Source organism: Cherax quadricarinatus, chromosome 51 (assembly GCF_038502225.1).
Source record: "Cherax quadricarinatus isolate ZL_2023a chromosome 51, ASM3850222v1, whole genome shotgun sequence".
Lineage (NCBI taxonomy): Eukaryota > Metazoa > Arthropoda > Malacostraca > Decapoda > Parastacidae > Cherax > Cherax quadricarinatus.
Window position 1 is genome coordinate 12,279,395 of NC_091342.1, and position 13,090 is coordinate 12,292,484.

The following is a 13,090-nucleotide window of genomic DNA, read 5'->3' on the forward strand; positions in this document are numbered from 1 at the left end:
TGCCTATCCCTAAGCCCCAACAGCCTGATACATTTAGGCCGATCTCCTTAACTAGTTGTCTTTGTAAAACTTTTGAAAGAATGATGCTTAACAGACTGTACTACAGAATCAGACACCAACTTTCCCCCTACCTCTATGGGTTCATGAAAGGTAAAAGTGTGCAGAACTGTATTTCCACCTTTCTCACTGCACACACCTCTACTAGTTTTGCCACTTTTCTTGATCTAAAATCTGCATTTGATATTGCGAACAGAACCGTTATACTACATGAACTAGCCAAAATGAATATTGGTGGTAGCTTACTCTGCTGGATAATAGGATACCTGTCAAATAGAGTATCCTCTGTCCTTTACCAAGGCTTCAGAAGTGATTCTAAAGAAATGTCTTTAGGTACACCGCAGGGAGGAGTTCTTAGTCCCATGCTATTTAATATTCTGATTAATGCTCTCCTAAATGCTCTACCTGCCTCACCTAAACATATAGCTATAAGCTATGCTGATGATATCATGATCCATACAACAGGGCATAAGAAGATGAATACCATTCTTAATGAAGTTCAAGCAATTTGTAATCGACTAGGCCTCATAATATCTTCCTCTAAAACAAAGATATTAACAAGCAAACGACATCCCCCACCCATCTATTTGCAGGGTGAAATCATTAGCTACGTTAAAACTTACAGATATCTTGGTGTAGATGTACCCTTTAACAAATCCACTATACCACAACTAAACAAGAAATGCAAAGCTAGGCTAAATGCTCTCAAAGCTGTTGCTGGCTACAATCCCAACTATGGTGCTAATTTGAGAATCGTGAGAATGATGTACATAGCCTATGTTAGGTCCTTAATTGATTATGCTGCTCCCATGTTGATATTAACTAGAGAAAGTTCTCTCCGACCCTTGGAGTTAATGCAAAATGAAGCTCTCAGGATTATTCTTGGCTGTCCCAGATCTACAAAAGTTCTTAACATGAGGAAGGAGCTTGGTATTTCTAGTATCAGTGATAGGATTGTTGAAATTAACACTGTACTCTGTATTAGAATGTTGAGAAACGAACCAGACATTGTCACAGTGAATCTTACCAAGTGTCTAGAGGTAAATACACACAGATCTAAATGGATTGTGAAAACGTGCAATTGCATTAAGTTTTATAACCTTAATGAACTGTATCACTGTAGGCAACAAGAGCATTTCACCCCTCCATGGAAGATGTATTCATTTAACATCACATACCTACAAGTCCCTCCCAAGAAGCTTATTGCTAGTAATCCCTTCCTTAAATCTCTTGTTAGAGCAACTGCTCAAGAAGAAATTTCTCACCTAGCTGGTAGTAATAAGTTATCACAAGTTATATACACTGATGGATCTAAACAGGAGTCTTCTGGCAGGGCTGTATCTGCTCTTGTTGCCAGTTGTTGAGTTAGGCATAAGAATTAACAACTGGGCGTCTACACTGCAAACTGAATTGTTTGCAATCCTAATGGCGCTAAAGCTAACCTATGACACTTAGCTTGACTATCATCATTACTGATTCTATGTCATCATTGAAGGCTCTTGAACCATATAATGACTCCAACAACATGCTCATTGGAGAAGCCAGATATAGATACTCAAAAGTTAGGGACAAAGGAATTAATGTACAATTGCTATGGATCCCATCACACATTGGATTACTCCTTCATGATAAAGTTGATATGTTAGCCAAGAAGAGTACCCAGGAGAAAGTAGAATATAACTTTGGTATAACTGTGTCTAGCATTAGGAATAATATTAGGAGAGAAGTAAATAATGAAAATGATTGTTATAGGAATGCAGTTAGAAGCCTGAGTAGATCTATAACCCACTATGATAACATGAAGGTAGATAAGTATGTTCATGGAGCAACTTGCAATGTGAACAGACTGACTGATGTTGTAGTGGCCAGGCTTAGGCTTGGTTACAAGTACTGACTGATGTTGTAGTGGCCAGGCTTAGGCTTGGTTACAAGTACTGACTGATGTTGTAGTGGCCAGGCTTAGGCTTGGTTACAAGTACTTCTGGCAGTTTGGCAGACACACAGATGATGATCAAACTAAATGTAAATTATGTGATCAGGCATATGGTCACTCTCTTGAACACTATGTGCTTAATTGTCCACTTATTGAGGAATACAGAGACAGACAGTATAATAACCTATGTGACATGTCAAGATATCTTATTAATGAAAATAAGATACCAGATATACTAAGCAAATTTCCTAAATTTGCTTGCAACAGATAAGTGAACTATAGATATGTAGATATAAATCTATATGTATTCCTGTTAACCCTTTGGGGCCTAGTTCCTAGGCCTTTTGTGTATCCATATGCTCTCGCGCTACCGTCCACAGGATGGATATGGGGTGCACAATAAATAGCCACTTCGGTGGCAAAATCTAATCTAATCTAGACTTGTACTGTGACAAATTAACTGAAGTATTGTTGATAGACATTGATGTGTATGGATAAATGTTTGTTTTCGCCTCTAAATGTTAAGGGAGGTACCTGATAGGGTTACTTTACCAGTAAAGACACATGGACCAGTGAAGACGCATTTTTGGTAAAAATACTATAAAGAAAAACCTAAAAACACAAACTGACTTCCGTTTGTAGGTTTTGAAAGCACTTTGTCCTGTAAGTCTTTATCATTTCAATAACAGATTTCAATTGACTGATGTTCTACATCACTTCCGTCGCAAATGCTTAGTTTTCAAGTTGCGACGGAAGTGATGTAGAACATCAGTTAATTTACTACATATTTCCCCAGAAACACATAAGCCACATCAGAAAATCGTTGGTTGGGTGAAACTGAAAATTGTCCCTGCATTCTTTAATTCTCATGTCCTTATCTATGGTGGTAGGCCATACATCATGCAAAACATAATGATTAGTTTAGCTATGAAAATGGTAATATAAATACCATTGTGCATTGTTCTTGGACTCAGTATGATTTCTGTTTAAGTAAATTGGAGATCAAGGAGGATGAATTAGTAAAATATTCGTAGCCCAAATCACTAACCTAATCTATGGTAAAAGTTCTGTACATGACTCCTTTCTGGTAACGTTTTGAATTTTTAGATGCGCAGCCAGAGGAAAGGGGTCTACAAGGGCCATATCCCCCCAATTGACAGAAAAAAAAATTAATCATTAAAAAATTAATAATTGATAATGAAAAATTTGTATTTGCATGATTACAGACAGTGATACATCCTCATTACGGCATCTCGTGAACGTGATGTTGGACGTTCTTATGCAAGTGGGTCACAGAAAAGAAAGAAGGAAATTCAAGAAGAACAGAAAAAGAAAGATGTAGGAAGCTGCAGAAAGATCACAGACATGCTCACGAAAACAGTTTCTGATGTTACCAGTACAGTTGAATCTGCAGATACGTCAGATCATACAGGAAGCCCTCCCTCCATTATTTCTCAGCCAGCTTCTACTTCTTTTGTGTCTCCTCTCAATGTCTCAACGGACATTTCATCCACAGGATTTGTCTTAAAAGATCCTGCCTCATGGCCAAATGTAATCCCAGATTCTCTACGTAATGCTTTCATTGCAGAAAACTTCAGTCAAACTCTGAACATTGACTTTAGGAAATCAGCAAGGATTTATGATGATGGAAGTCGTCGTTGTTTAAAGTCATCTATGTTTTATAGGAAGCTTGCAAATTCAGAAACTGTGAAAAGATCATGGATGGTATACTCTGAAAGCTCAGGAAAAGTGTACTGTTCAGCATGCAAGCTATTTTCTACCAAAGAAAATACCTTCACACAGGGGTTCAATGACTGGAAAAATTCCAAGCGTTTCGAGGAACATGAAAACAGCGCCACTCACAGGAGCTGCATTTTAGCCAGTGTATTTCGTGCACAGAAAAAAGGCTTATTGGATTCTCATTTGGAAAATCAAACTGAAAAAGAGCGCACTTATTGGAGAAAAGTTCTAGAAAGAGTTGTTGCTGTTGTAAAATTCTTAGCTCTAAGAGGACTTGCTTTCCGTGGAGAAAATGAGGTTTTTGGCTCGGAAAACAATGGCAATTTCCTAGGGATCATAGAACTGTTAGCACAATTCGATCCATTCTTAGCAAATCATGTGTCACGCCTTGGGAATGCAGGAAGAGGCACTGTATCTTACATGTCATCTACTATATGCAATGAATTTATTGAACTGATGACTAAGAAGGTCCTCAATAACATCATAGCAGCTGTGAAAACTGCAAAATACTTTGCAATAAGTGTAGATTCAACACCAGATATTTCACATACAGATCAATTGACATTCATTGTTCGCTTTGTCGACTCCAGTGGTAAGCCTGAAGAGCGCTTTATAAAATTCATTCCTCTTTCAGGCCATGATGGAGAAACAATGATGAATGTAATACTGGATACTCTGCTTGAACATTATCTCTATTATGGATTGCCGTGGCCAGAGCTACGACAATGCAAGTAACATGTCGGGTAAATATAATGGATTGCAAGCCCGTATCAAGCAAATCAACCTACTTGCTGAATATGTGCCCTGCTCAGCACATTCTCTTAATCTTGTTGGGTCATGTGCTGCGGAGTGTTGTGTCGCTGCAGTTTCATTTTTTTGGACTTTTACAAGCACTAATTTTTTCTCTGCTTCAACGCATCGGTGGAGTATACTTAAGTCAACCATTCATGGAGATGTCATCAAATCATTATCAACAACAAGGTGGTCAGCGCAGCATGATGCAACACATGCTTTGAAAGACAGCTTTGCTGAAATACGTTCTGCTTTGATCCAAATAGCAGAGGATGAAGACCAGACAGCAACTACAAGAAGCGAAGCAGCCAGCTTAGCATCAAAATTGGAAGATTTTGAATTGGCCTTACTGTGTGCTTTGGGACTGTATACTGGAACGGTTAAATGCCACGAACAAAACACTTCAGAAAATTGAAATTGAAATGGCTACTTGTGCTAACCTCTATGCAGGCTAAGTGGAATTTGTAAGCTCACTTCGCAATGATGAAGCTTTTGAAATGTTTGAAGAGAAAGCTAAACTGCTGGTGAAAGACTACAGTTACCGGGCTGATCATCAGCGGTCAAGGAAGAGGAAACGCAATTTTGAAGAGCCAGACAATGAAATTGTGTTGCTACCAAGGCAGAAATGTAAGACAGCTACATACTTCGTCATTCTGGATTCACTGATTACAGAATTGGTGAAAAGAAAAGAAATCTACCAGAATCTCAATGACAAGTTTGGATTTCTGTTCAAAATTACTACTATGCCAGATGCAGAATTGAGAGAAGCTGCATTAAAGTTGCAACAACACCTTTCAGCAGATGTTCAGGACACATTTGTTGAAGAAATAGTTCATTTTTCTGGGTATATGAATCAGATTAAAGCTCCACCTGAAAAATATGCGCCCTCAGCTGCTTTGAAACATTTAAGAAATGCAGGTATCTCAGAAACCTTCCATAATGTTGACATAGTGTATCGCCTTTATCTAACACTTCCAGCTACTAACTGTGAAGGAGAACGTTCATTTTCTGTTTTGAAAAGAGTGAAAAACCAGCTCCGTTCAACAATGAGCCAAGACAAATTGTGTAACCTAGCCTTGTTGACCATTGAGTCTGATCTAACAAGAAATATTGATTTTCAGAATATAATTGATGATTTTGCCAATATGAAATCCAGAAAAGTTTATTTAAGAAGTGCCTGTGAATATAAACAATTCTTTACTTTCTTGAGTTTATATGATTTGATAGTCTTATGCATGATGCAATGATAACAATAATGGTCAATGATTTATAAAGGGAATAATAGTGCTGTAGTGGTTATGCTGAATATAATAGGTACATGATGTCACTACTTTAATAGCCTAATCTAGTAATACTATGCTGTCTTGAGTTTATTCTCTTTAAAATGCATGATTTAACAAGATAGTTACAATGGCTGTTGGTAAATGGTTTTGGTTGTCTTGATGTACTTTCCCTATTAAATTTAATCTAAATAGCCAGAATGTATTTAATTAGACCTTAAACAGGCTCACACCGACCCCCCCACCCCCAAGCTGGAAGGGGTCGCTTCGCTTACCCGTAACTCAAAGGGGCCCCGCCAATCTGAATAGCCTAGGGCCCGGAGATTTCTTAATCCGGCCCTGCCCCTCACGGGAGGTTCCTTGATGCTGGTGAGGGGCTCTTGATCTAGGGAATTGGATCTGTGCTCCAGTTCCCTAAATTGAGCCTGAATGCCTTCCATCCTCCCTCACATGCGTTGTATAATCCTATGGGTTTAGCGCTCCCCATGATTATAATACTAATATAGAAGACAGACAAAACGCAGATGTAATATACACAGACTTTGCAAAAGTCTTTGACAAGCGTGACCACAGTGTAATAGCGCACAAAATACGTGATAAAGTAACAGGAAAAGTTGGTAGATGGCTCTATAATTTCCTAACAGAGTCAAGTCTGAGGCGGCTACTGTGAAAATTTCTGTTCCACAAGGCACAGTACTCGCTCCCATCCTGTTCCTCATCCTGACAGACAGAGGACACCCGAATTTGCATGACAGTGTCCTCCATTGAAGACACTGCAAGACTCCAAGCGGACATCAACCAAATCTTTAAATGGGCAGCAGAAAACAATATGAAGTTCAATGAAGACGAATTTCAATTACTCAGATATGGAAAACATGAGGAAATTAAAACTATCGGACTATAAAAAAATCCAACCACACAACAGAGCAAAAAACTAATGTAAAATACCTGGGAGTGATAATGTCTAAAGGATCTCATCTTCTAAGACCACAACATTGTATCAGTCGCATCTGCTAGAAAAATGACAGGATGGATAATGAGAATCTTCAAAACTAGTGATGCCAAGCCCATGATGACACTCTTCAGGTCGCTTGTTCTATCTAGGCTGGAATGTTGCTGCACACTAACAGCACTTTTCAAGGCAGGTGAAATTGCTGACCTAGAAAATGTGCAGAGAACCACCTTCACGGCACCCAAGTGCGATAAAACACCTCAATTACTGGGAACACTTGAAGTTCCTGAACCTGTACTCCCAAGAACGCAGGAGGGAGAGATACATGATTATATACACTTGGAAAATCCTAGAGAAATTAGTACCAAACTTGCACACGAAAATCACTTCCTATGACAGAAAGACTCTGAAGACGATGCAACAACTCCCCAATGAAAAGCAGGGGTGCCACCAGCAAGATAAGAAACACAATAAGTGTCAGGGGGCCCCAAGACTATGGAACTGCCTCCCAGCATACGCAAGGAGGATTACCAATAGACCCTTGGCTGTCTTCAAGAAGGCGTTGGATAGGTACCTAAAGTCAGTATCTGACCAGCCGGGCTGTGGTTCGTACATTGGGTTGGGTGCAGCCAACAGTAACAGCTTGGTTGATCAGGCCCTGATCCATTATGAGGCCTGGTCACAAACCGGGCCGTAGACCCCCCGAAACCCTCTCCAGGTGTACTCCATATAATAGGAAGATGCATAGCATTTAAGGTTATATGATAGGTAATCCAGCGAGGTTATGTGCACTGTAATGAAGTCTCCACAGCTCATTCTAAGAGACTCGGTACCTGTAGGGTTAGGTAAGAATTTTTCATATTTTTAAAACGGAAGGTTAGCTACCTAGATTACTATTATAATTAAGGGAGAGCGCTAGAAACTAGGCATCGCCAGTTAGAAACAAGGCACACTAAGTGTCCGTGGTTCGATCCCCGGCAAGGGTGAAAACATTGGGCGTTTCCTTACACCTGCTGTCCCGTTCACCTGGGTGTGGGTCGCATCCTGGGGAACAAGCTTTAAGGACCAAGGGACAGTCCTTGACGACGCACTGACTGTGTTATCCTGGGTTACTAACTCTCCGGGGTTAAAAATCTTAATAGAAACAAGGTATCTCTGACTAGAAACAATATATCAATGGTTGACGCTAATTGTAATTTATTTTTTTTTATTCATAAATGCTCTTCACTCCTTAAGCATCAATTGTGGCAAGTTTGTCATAAACCAAACACAGGTATGTTAAGGTTGTAGACAGTGAAGTCAGTACTAACGTGGATTCCACCTGACAGTGGTCTTCAGATGCATGATAGAACTTAAGAACTGGCAGTCATATTTATGCCTTCAAAGAGGGAGTATTATCATGAAAACTAAGCACTAAACAGAGTAGACTACCATCTTGGGCTGTCAGTTAACAGTTTAAGAACAATAATACGAAAAGAACTTCTGAACTTCACTGACTTGATACTGTGGGAGACTGACTACAGCTAGTCAACCTATCATATCACGCAGGAGCCGCCGCATATTAGTGGTGCATCCAACAAAATAAGCAGACTCTTGGATGTCACTACTGGCTGGATTACCAGTATCTCTGGGAGGGTAAATCACCACCACCAGTACCACCAAATGTAAACCAAACTAAATATAAACTTTGCCAGATGGACAATTTTCACACCTTGCGTCATTATGTGCTGGAATGCGATAAAATTATTGATTTCAGAAACAACTCGCTCAGAAATTTCAAGAAATGTCATATTTAACTCCGAGGCATTTTACCAACCATTCTGAAAAAAAATCCTGACTTTGCCCACTGTAAATAACGCATAACCACAATTTTTTTCTACACACATACCGTCCTAAAATAATGTTGTAACCTAATTCATGTTTGCATAAATAACCCATCACGATTGTGATATAAACATGTTAATGGTGCATTACTACTAACTTATTTAGCTATCAAAACTTTGCGGCCCAGTTCCTGGATCCAGTATGTGCATCGAATTTCTTAACTACCGCCCACAGGATTAATATGGGGTACATAATGAAGATATTAAAAAAACTAACCCTTTCCCGCTTGGGCAAGACCCTTCTGCAGGTGGTGCCACAGGGTGCACCAACCCCGCCGGGTGATGGATCTGGTTCGCGGCGGCTGCGCACTAGGCACCCCTGGATGCCAACTCATTTCTTGCGCCTACGCCTGGTATCTCATCGATCCACTGTGCCTGTGGTGGCCCTTCCGACTTGGCACTCTCTACTACACTCGTCCACTGTTCCTCTTGGCCCCGGGCTCATGTTCATATTCTTTTAATTTGGAAAATATCACTTGTATTGATAGGGAAGCGTTAAACCCGTAGGGGTCATACAACGCCTGGGGAAAGATAAGGAATTAGATTAGACTACAGGAAGGGGAGGGCAGGTCTAATTTCCTGCATCAAGAGTCCTTCCCTTGTAGTTGGCACAAGTATTTACTCTTACTGGAATAAAGTATTCAAACTCAATTATAATATAACCATAATGAAAATAAGTAATAGCTTAATCAAAATTTAAAATATTTACACTGCTCAGTTCCATGGAACAAGAGCCTTTCACCAGTAGAACTGTTCTCTCAGTGTCGCACAACAATATATTTCATAGCCAGGAAGATACTTGGAAGGTTATCATTAAAGAGACAAAAATGAAGTTTTGATTTTATTACTAACAAATCAACGAATTTCTAGAAATAACAACTTAGGGGAAAATTAGGTCAGCCCTCAGAGGTAGATACATAATTAAGTACGAATTACATTTGATATTCATTAATCTTAGTACTAATTTCAATTAGTAAAAAGGGTTTTACTTTACCATTTAATATGCAGTTTAGACAAACATTAAACAAAGTTGTCTGTGAAAAACACCGGAATTTATTACCAAATAAATTGTTTATCACTAATATTTTAGTAGCTCAAATTCAGCAACATACGCAGCTTTAACTGCATTAATATTTTATACTTTAAACAGAATATAAAGTTCTTGCATGACAAATTTTGGATATTTTTTTCGCGTCCTCGGCATCTTTGTTTATATCCAAGAAATTATTGATGTTAATAATCCACACACACACACACAAAAAAAAAAAAATCCTGTTATACTAATCCACTTTTTTCTAAATCTTACGGTAATTCAAAACAAAGATTTCTTTAAACCTTGCACTGTTCTGTATGTTCTACTATAATTACGAAAATTAAGTCGTGGTGGGTTCTATAACCTCATCGTCTTTTGGTTCCTCCGGTACATCCTTGTCACTACCTTGTTCATTTTTGACACCATCACTCTTGTACTTGGTGTTATTGTTGTTATTATTAAGGAGGTAAGGATTAATGTAATTAAAAACATTACTCATGGCTGGATTTAAATAGTTAGTCCACATGGGAGTATCGAAGGTCGTGTTGGACTTGTCTCCACCCCAGAGCGACATCATCATGCAGTAGTTGAGCATGGCAGGTGACATTGCAGGCGTCATGGCAGAACTCAGGGGAACGCCCAGTGGTGTAGTTGGACAAGTCTGTGGGGTGACCACTGGATGCTGGTTAGCTTTGACCTGGAGGCCCCACATGGGGAATGGTGTGTTGTGCTGCACACCAGCGCGCTGCGCTGCAGTGTGCCGCCGCAGTGGTACCTGCGACCCGCCCAGGTGTACTGGCATACCTGCTATCGAACTGGTTGGAATGCCAGCAAAGCGATGAGCTCTTGAGTGATTAACAAGTGGGTCTAGAGTCTGGAATGCAGCCTCGCACAGTGCACAGGCGTAGGAAACTTCACTGTGTAAAGCCATGTGACAGTCAAGGTTGAGACTGTAAGTAAATTGAGTGTGACACACACCACACCTATATAACTGGCGTCCACTCTCGTCTTCCTGGGGACATGTAGTGTCTGCGTTATTGGAAGGGCCCAGATGAAGGGCCCTCTGGTCGTAGAGGGCATCACGGCCATGCAACTCCAGCAGGTGCAGTTCCAGGTACATAACGCCGATGAAGGAGCCACCGCACAGTCCGCACTCACAGTAGTCGTCCACGTCACGCGAGTGACCCTCCCGGTGAAGCTGCTGGTGCACGTCACGGCCGTGTGTGGTCAGGAACACCAGAGTACAGTGGCTGCAACTAGCACCATCACCACGATGGGCCGCCTGGTGTGCGCTCCATCCTGTGCTCGTCACTGCTACAGCGCCACAGTCTGTACACACAGCACCGAACTCTATGCCAGCTCCTGCCGGGTTTTTACTGAAGGGAAAATCATCTAATCCAATTCCAGATTCTGAGCGCATTTTACGTGGGCTGTGTCCGTCCTTTTCGCTGCAAGTACGAGATCGCTTGCTTTTTATACGTGAATGTTGTCTGTCTTCACAATCTACAGGGACAGACGTTCTAACTGCTGCAGTCTGACTCCGTGTTACCATCCTGGATGGAGGGGATGGGGTCTTGCGTCCACCGCCACTGCCCTCCTGCCCACGACCTAACATCTTTGTCTCGTTCTTGCCGGAATCTGAGGCATTGGTGCTACTTGAAATACTGTTAACCATATTGTTACTAATGTTTTTCCCTGCACTAGTGACCTTGGTGCTGGGAGCGCTGTTCGTGTGTTTGCTGGGCACGGTGGCTACACTGCTAGAGATGCTGCTGGCACTGCTCGCTGTAGTGTAGACGGCACTAGTGGAGGCTATGTTGGCACTTGTATTCAAAGCGTCCGTGTTACCGTTGTAGGTCAAGCTGCCAAACATAGTTTTAAGTAAGTTTGTTGCCCCAGTGGTAGGTCTGAGGCTAGGGATACTAGGAAGTGGGGTTGAGGTGGTGGTGGTGGTGGTGAGAGATGAGGAGCAGGAGGTAGAGGCAGTGGAAGAAGGGCTGGAACTAGGGTTTGCTACTCCCTCGCTGAATGTAGATACGGTAGACGAAGCCGTCTCGTAGGAAGGTAGAAGAATTGCAGGTCTGACCGTGTGTAGGGTGGCGGGTGCCGTCATACTTCTATAGTTTTCACATATACTTCTTGCCAGGCCACCGGTACCTGCTGACTGTTGCTGCTGCTGCTGGTCTTGTTGCTGCTGGTCTTGCTGCTGCTGCTGCTCTTGCTGCTGCTGCTCTTGCTGCTGCTGAGGAAGACGCAGACCATAGTAGGCCAGCTGTCCTCTAGGCCCCAACATAGCCTTCAGCTGCTGCTGCTGCTGTTCCTGCATCTCTGTTTCACTCTGTTGCCCCTCCTCGAGTGATATGTGGTCGTCTTCGTTCTCAATAGTGGTTGCTGTCAGTATGGGTGGGTATCAGTAGGGGGTAAGGGTGTTGGTCGTTGTCAGTAGTAGCACAGACTACGTCTATACACATTCCAACCTGACAATAATAAGCTTTTACAAATTACAGGAAACGGAACAAACCATTTGAAACAGTTTGTTTAAACATGAATTATTGGTATTTAAACTAATACTATTAAACTCGTGCTCAGCAGACGGAGGCTCAAGCTTCCACCATGTCTTGCACTGAATGACCCACATGGGTTTAGCGCTTAACATGACTTAAAACGTATACAAACTGCAGATGAATGAGAGGGAGATGTTACCTACTCACCTTACAGTATATTTTAAGATAGGGATGATCTTCCGGATAAGCCCGGAACATTATAATATTTAGAGGTCAGCACTAAACCTGAGGGAACCATTCAGCTCATGGAGGAGTGGTTACCTGGAGGTTATTCCGGGGATCAACGCCCCCGCGGCCCGGTCCATGACCAGGCCTCGTAGCCAATAGGATTCGATCCAAAGGAGGGTAATTCTATTTCTGGGGGGAGGATCAAATGCACAGCACACTAGAGATTGAACATTAAAATGGTATAAAATACCGACAGATTGTTAGGTAAGACACATATGCGACAGTTAGGTATCTTTATTTCGAAACGTTTCGCCTACACAGTAGGCTTCTTCAGTCGAGTACAGGAAAGTTGATAGAAGCAGAAGAGACTTGAAGACGATGTAATCAGTCCATCACCCATAAAGTTTTGAGGTGGTCAGTCCCTCAGTCTGGAGAAGAGCATTGTTCCGAAGTTTGAAACAATATGGAGTTGAAGTGACAGGATGGAGCCTAACTGTCGCATATGTGTCTTACCTAACAATCTGTCGGTATTTTATACCATTTTAATGTTCAATCTGTCAGACACTGCAACACAAGGGTATCTTGGTACAGACCTAGAATCAACTTCGACTACCTCTACTAGTGAGAACGGCTGGATTTGAGAGGGACCTGACCTCCCAACATCTGCGTTCTACTAGTGACTTACGTC

General features: G+C 41.5%; 1 protein-coding gene across 1 annotated transcript in view; it reads right to left on the minus strand.

The window, feature by feature from the left end:
* LOC128694671 (STAM-binding protein-like) overlaps positions 1-9,134 on the minus strand; it is a 70,377-nt gene extending 61,243 nt beyond the window's left edge. Inside the window, exon 1 of the mRNA XM_070095862.1 lies at positions 8,855-9,134. The gene's annotated coding sequence lies outside the window, so the exon portion shown is untranslated. The remainder of the gene's footprint in view (positions 1-8,854) is intronic.
* Positions 9,135-13,090: the final 3,956 nt, after the last annotated feature.